The sequence below is a fragment of the Lactuca saligna genome, chromosome 4 (genome assembly GCF_052625555.1).
Source record: "Lactuca saligna cultivar CGN05327 chromosome 4, ASM5262555v1, whole genome shotgun sequence".
Taxonomy (NCBI): Eukaryota; Viridiplantae; Streptophyta; class Magnoliopsida; order Asterales; family Asteraceae; genus Lactuca; species Lactuca saligna.
The window spans coordinates 173223315-173229823 of NC_136420.1; the positions used below are offsets into that span (position 1 = coordinate 173223315).

The window sequence follows — 6509 nt, forward strand, 5'->3', positions numbered from 1 at the left end:
GAGCTTCTTTACAAATTTCAATAATAATATTCTACTTATTGCAAATTTTATATTTTCGTTAAATTTCAATATTTGCCGTTTGATTGGAATCTCATAAGACTTCTAATATTTTTTGAGTGATTCTAAACATAGTTTTACTTTATTTCTAGTAAAAACTATCCATTAGAACTCAATACTCATAATTATATAATATTTCATAATATTATTCACTTTTAAAATGTACAAAATACGATTTCAAAACATTTATGTTACATGAATTCTCCATGTAGATCTTTCTTCATGAAATCCATAGATGTATCCAAATTTTCAAAGGATGCAAACCTATTGTTTGGCATTCTTGATGACATGGTTATGGAATTGGGAGAGGAAAATCCTATAGAAGTTATCCCAGATAACACCTCGACTTATGTTAAAGTAGGTACATAATGTATTTTTTTCTAACTTTGTACTATGTTTTATTTTATTCACTTTATGTTTTAATGTTAATTAAATTTACTTTGTTGTCATCTTTTTAGGAAAGTTATTGGCAGCCAAAAGACACACCTCTATTGGACTCCATGTGAGGTGCATTGTATTGATCTTATGTTAGAGGACATTGGCAAGCAAAACCCTAAGGTGAAAATTATTTGAAGATATATATGTTGGCAAATGGGTACATATATACCCACGTTCCTATTGTAAACATGATGAGTAACTTTACCAAGCAAATAAATTTACATAGGCCTGCTATTACCGAGTTGTGACTCTTAATACTTCACTTATAATTTTCATAAGTGTATTTATTACTCTGTTATGATGTTATCTAATATTACACTGTTACATTTGATAGGTTTGTAACATCATTCATCACTTTGTCGCAATTTCATAAGCGAAAATACAATTTGAGAAAAATGGTTTTGTTAAAAGAGTGGGAGAAAAGCAAGTGGGTTAAGGCTACTGACACAACATCAAACAAGATTAGAGGCTATTTTATATCATACTTGTTTTGGAGAAGTACTCTCTATTCTTTTAGTTTTAATGGACAGCTTGTTAAGGTCCTTAGAATGGTGGACGGTGAAAAAAAGCCAGCTATGGGTTACATCTATGAGGCGATGGATCAAGTCAAGGAGACTATTTAGTAATCATTTCTCAACAAAAAAGAGGAGTACAATAAAGCTTTTGAGATTATTTATTAAATTTGGTAATGTCAACTTCACCAACCCTTGCATGCAGGTTTACATTACTTAAATCCAGTATGTTTTATTATAACAAAATCAACACTTCTTGTGTAGAAGTTATGCCTGGATTATATGCTTGCATTGAGAGATTGGTCCCAGATTATAGTATCCAAGAATAGATAACCACCAAATTAGCTACATATCAAAATGCAAAAGCTTTATTTAGTAATAAAATGGCAATCATGCAAAGGAAGAAAAAACCACCAGGTTAAGTTTTTTCTTACTTAAAGTTCTTATATGTTTAAATGTTAACTATATATTAATATTGTTGATTTATAATTATGAAGTTAAATTAAGTTTTTATGTGGGTTCCTAAAGCTAAGTAATGGATATCATATGGATCTTCAACCCCTAACTTGCAAAACTTTGTTGTACATGTGCTTAGCCTCACATGTAGTGCAACAGGTTGTGAAAGAAACTAGGGAGTCTTTCAACATGTAAGTTATATGACATTTATTTTATTTTATTTTTAATTACATATTTTGAAAGGTCTAATGTGCTTTATCTCTTTCGTTGTAGCTTCACACAAAAAACAAAATAGATTGGCACAAAGTAGATTAAATGATATGGTCTGTGTGAAGTTTAAACGTTCCTTGCATAGTAGAACCAACAGAAAGGACAATGTTGATCCTATCCTTCTGAATGAAATAGATGAGAGAAATAAGTGGTTGTTTGGGAGATTGGAGGAGAATAAAGATGATAATTTAGTGTTTGCGGGTGATGATTTGACTTGGAGTGATGTAGAAAAAGTCTCAAGGGTAAATGAGTCTTTTTATGCAACTAGAACATCAAATGATGATACAGGAAAAGGAATAGTTGGATCTAGTGGACATATGTTAGTTGATGAAGAGATAGAAAAAGATATTAGCATATCTGGTGATGAGGAGCGATATATAGATATGAAGCTTGTGTTTGATGATGATTGATGAGTAATGACTTAGGGTCTATACTTTTTTGGTTTCACTTTTTTGGTTGCATGACTATTAGATTTGGTTTCATTGTGCATGACCATTAGATTTGGTTTCATCATGCATGACTATGGTAAACATGCATTTTGCATTATGGTTAACTAATTACAATTACATTTGGTTGCATGACTTTTATTTTTGGTTTTCATTTTATATCTGTTAATATATTGTAAGCATATATTGGTAATTACTACTTATGCGCCACACCTACCTATTACCAGCACACCCGCATCACGCATTCGGATCGCGCATCGGCCTCCCGGACCTTAATTGCATCAGTGCACATTGTAATTTTTTAAACCAAGAGGGATCCATTATTTTGGTCTAAAATATGCAATGTTAATAATATTAAAGAAATAAAAGAAGACTTTATGGAATTTGTTCTTCATGATGAGGGCAGAGAGATTATATAGAAGCCTTATGACCCTTATGCACATATTGCATACGTCCATCTATAGAAAATAGTTTGTGTGTGTAAGTGTTACAAGGTAGCTAGATTTCCTCATAACCCTTAAGCACATATTGCATTCTGACATAAAACCCATAAGGTCTGTTTAACTTGATATGGTGCAAGATACTTTGGATATTTAATCATTAATCAATAAATTTTACTAGAGAATATGTTGAATAAAAATTTGTAATTTTCAGTTAAAAGAAGCAAGTAATATGGACTTATAGGCAAAGGCACAAACTTTGAATCGACATCATATGATTGAAGGAAATTGGCCAGTAGTAATTAATATATAATAATAATAATATAATACATTTCAGTCATTTAAAGAAGCAACACCTAAACCTTCTTGAAATTCATCAGTTATGGTATTCTGTTTAGGCCTTGGTACAATAACCTCCTCCTGAATTTGATCATGCTTGTCCTGGAGGTTGATAGATCATAGTTAATAACTATTTACTAGAATGTAAATATGTTTATGTAATAAGAAAAGCCATAAAAGCTAGAAGTTGTGCCTTGTCTTCTTCAATGAATCTAAATCACTAACCAAAAAATTGGGATCATCCTATATGTCTATGCATTAAACATCTCAAAGCTTCAAAGAAATAATTGTATGCCGTTTTATAGTCCTTCTCTTCAACATGAAGAGTCCCACTATATAAATCAATGGCTCCCTGTTGTGCAGGTGGGACGTAGATTGCATTTACAGGTGTTCTAACAAAGAAAGTAATTAATTCTTAATCATTCATATTTGAACAATCTTAAAGTACAAAGAAGCAACACACATATGGTCGATCTATCAATCTCATTATGTCATAATCTTGGCAGATCTGAAAAACAAGTTGTCAACAACCTTCCATTACGGATTGATTCGTTCCAGCTATAGTTAGGACTCCATCACTCACAAACATCCGAGATGCTAAAAGAAACATACATACCAAATTTTAAATCATAAAATTATATTATGTAATATTTCTACAAAAAAGAGAACATTTTTTAAATTTAATGTAAACTTGTTTCTTCTTCAATTTTCATCTTCAAGGCACCAAGTGGTGCAATTAGGTGGCGGAAATCATTGTTGCCTTCTGTAGTGTATGAAAATTTCATGAATGTACTCGACCGCTCCAAAATTGCATATCGTGTACATCTTCATCCAGAAATAAAGATCCAATACTTTTAAGCTATTTTTATCTTAAAGAAACACAAAACAAGAAGATTAGAGAGAGAAAGAGAGAAAGAGAGAGAGTGAGTAAGTGAGTGAAATCATCTTCAACATCAATGATGCTCAAGTCTTGAGTGCCAATCTCATCAGATATAATTTGGACCTTTAGATTCTTTTCCTTGTCATCTAAAGGAAGTTATTGTATACAAGATTAAAATGTAGATATGACATAAAATAAATCAAATAAGACTCAAAGTCGATCAAAATGTAATAAAATTTTACAATCTTCTAAACAATTGTGTTCAACTTTATGAAGTGGATTATGCTTTTATCCTAATTGATGGTTTTGTTGTCGTTTGTGAACTAGTTGCCATGTGGAAACAGTAAAATTGGGAAACATGAGTGTTTTTGTTCACATTGTATCCATAAAATCAAGAAAGAAAGGCATGTTATAGACCTAGTAATGGGTCGACAGACTAGAACATGTTTCTTACTAGCGATGGTTTTTTTATAGACAGAAAGAATAGAGAATATCAATATGGGTACTTAAGGAAATAGAAGATCATTGTTCACAAAGGATAAAAATGGTTGTGATTGTACCAGAGTAGGAATAATAGGAAGAAAGGGCACATCTTTTCTTTGTTCTTACTTATTTTTGCTCTCAAAATACGCTTGTAAATAGGAAAGCCCGAGAGATGTTGAGAGGATAGACACAAGAGAGACATAGATACTGATTCAAGTACGATTGAGAGGCGAGAACATATAATCACTTGAAGAAGAAGGAATTTGGATGGGTGAGGGTAGGGAGGAGAAACACTTGTGACTTGTGAGTTGCAGAGCACAAAAGCCCTAGTTCTTCTAATTTTGGGATAACAAAGGAGAACGAGGAGATGGTTGGGTTTTATTTTTTTGGGATTTCATTTCTGCCATAACTATTAAAAAACATAGAACGTTCAATCATTAAAAAAATTATAAAATGACACTTTCACATGATACGCTTTTTATGATAGGTGTCTTCGATGTTTTGAATTTTTTTTGGTTGGACACTAATTTTAAGGCATGCATAAATGTGTGTCTTCCATCCTTCAGATTTTGGAAAACTAACATTAGTTTTAGGACATGCAAAAAAATATATATCCTAAATCAGTGTGTGTCAATTGTTCGCATGTTAAAGGGTTGTTTTTCTAGTAGTGTAAATGATTTGTAATATAGCATGCTTAGGTTTTGTAACACCCGAAATCAAAAAGGCTAAGAAAAGAAAGGAAAACCATAAGCTTAAGGGTCGACTTGTCAAGTCCAAGGAAGAACTCGACGAGTCGGAGTGGGTTCCGTGTCCTAGATTAAGTAACCGACTCAGCAAGTCGGCGAGAGGACTCGGCGATTCTGGTCTGAAGAGAAAAACCCTAAATCCGGGACTTTCTGCCCTATTTAAACGCCTTATTCTCTTCCTTAGGGTTCTCTTACAGCCCCTCTCACCCATAACACCAAGACCTACGCGCCATATCCGTTTTTGGAGAAAGATCTAGCCTTGGAAAAGTAATTTGCAAGCTTTGAAGAAGAAGAAGAAGGAGAAGGAGTTGGGAGGTCCAAGCAGAAGCTTGTTGGTCTAGGATTAGCTTCTCAACCTCATCATTTTCTGGTAATAAAGCTCTAACCTTGGCTATTGTAATTCTAGATCTAGTTTGCCCCCAAATGGATGGTTTTGAGCCAAAAAAACCATAAATTCTTAATGATGAAGCAATTTTTTCGGTTCATATTGTAGATCTACACATCCTTGAGCTCTAGGAGCTCAAGAAAGACATCTTTTGGTAGCCATGACCTGGTTCTAGCCCAATTAACCTCCTTAATAGTTAATTTGTAGTGTTTTGGCTTCATTGCATCATAGACACACGTAAAGTTAGCAACTTTACATGTTCAGATAGTCTTAGAAAACCAGATCTATTGTTTGGAGCAAAGGAGAAGCTTTGTGACTCGAAATTATGGGAATGCACGTATGGACTCAGCGAGTCTGGGAGATGACTCGGCGATTCGGGCTAGATATCAGACTTGAGTCGCGTAGTAACTCGGTGAGTCACATGGGTAGACTCGTCGAGTTGTATGAAGTTGGGCATGGACTCGACGAGTTGGAAGAACAACTTGGCAAGTCCGTTCTTGGACTCGGCAAGTCAGGTCACGAGACCCCAAACCCTCAGAGTTAAGACTCGGATCAGTAAGTGGAGTGGAGACTCAGTGAGTTGGACAGGACAGAACTCGGAAACCCGTAGACTCGGCGAGTCATGGTCTGACTCGGCGACTCGAGTAGCGAATGAAAAGCGGTTTCAGAGCTTATGAACTCGGCGAGTTAGAAGGCTGACTCGGGAAGTAGGGTCAACCTGGAAAGTTGACTTTGACCTGGATTTTGACTTTGTCAAGAGTTGACTTAGTTGACTTTTGGAGGACTGTTAGACTAAGTGTTATATTGTTATTGGTAGCTCGGAGAGCTAGAGGAGCAACACCTTAGAGGGTTGTTGGTTAGCAGCCAGAGGGTTATCAACAGAGCTTAGCAATTCAGGTGAGTTTCCTTCCAGTAGGAATGGGTCTAAGGCCACAATGCTGGCTCGTTTAGCTAGCAGTAGTTTCCGGACATCGGTCCGATATAGTAGTTAGTATATTTTATGCCTTCGTGGCTAAGACAGGATTTATGTGTTATGTATTCCGGGCTACGGCCCGAT

General features: G+C 34.8%; 1 pseudogene; it reads left to right on the forward strand.

The window, feature by feature from the left end:
- Positions 1-683: 683 nt before the first annotated feature.
- LOC145040346 (uncharacterized) lies at positions 684-1336 on the forward strand (annotated as a pseudogene).
- Positions 1337-6509: the final 5173 nt, after the last annotated feature.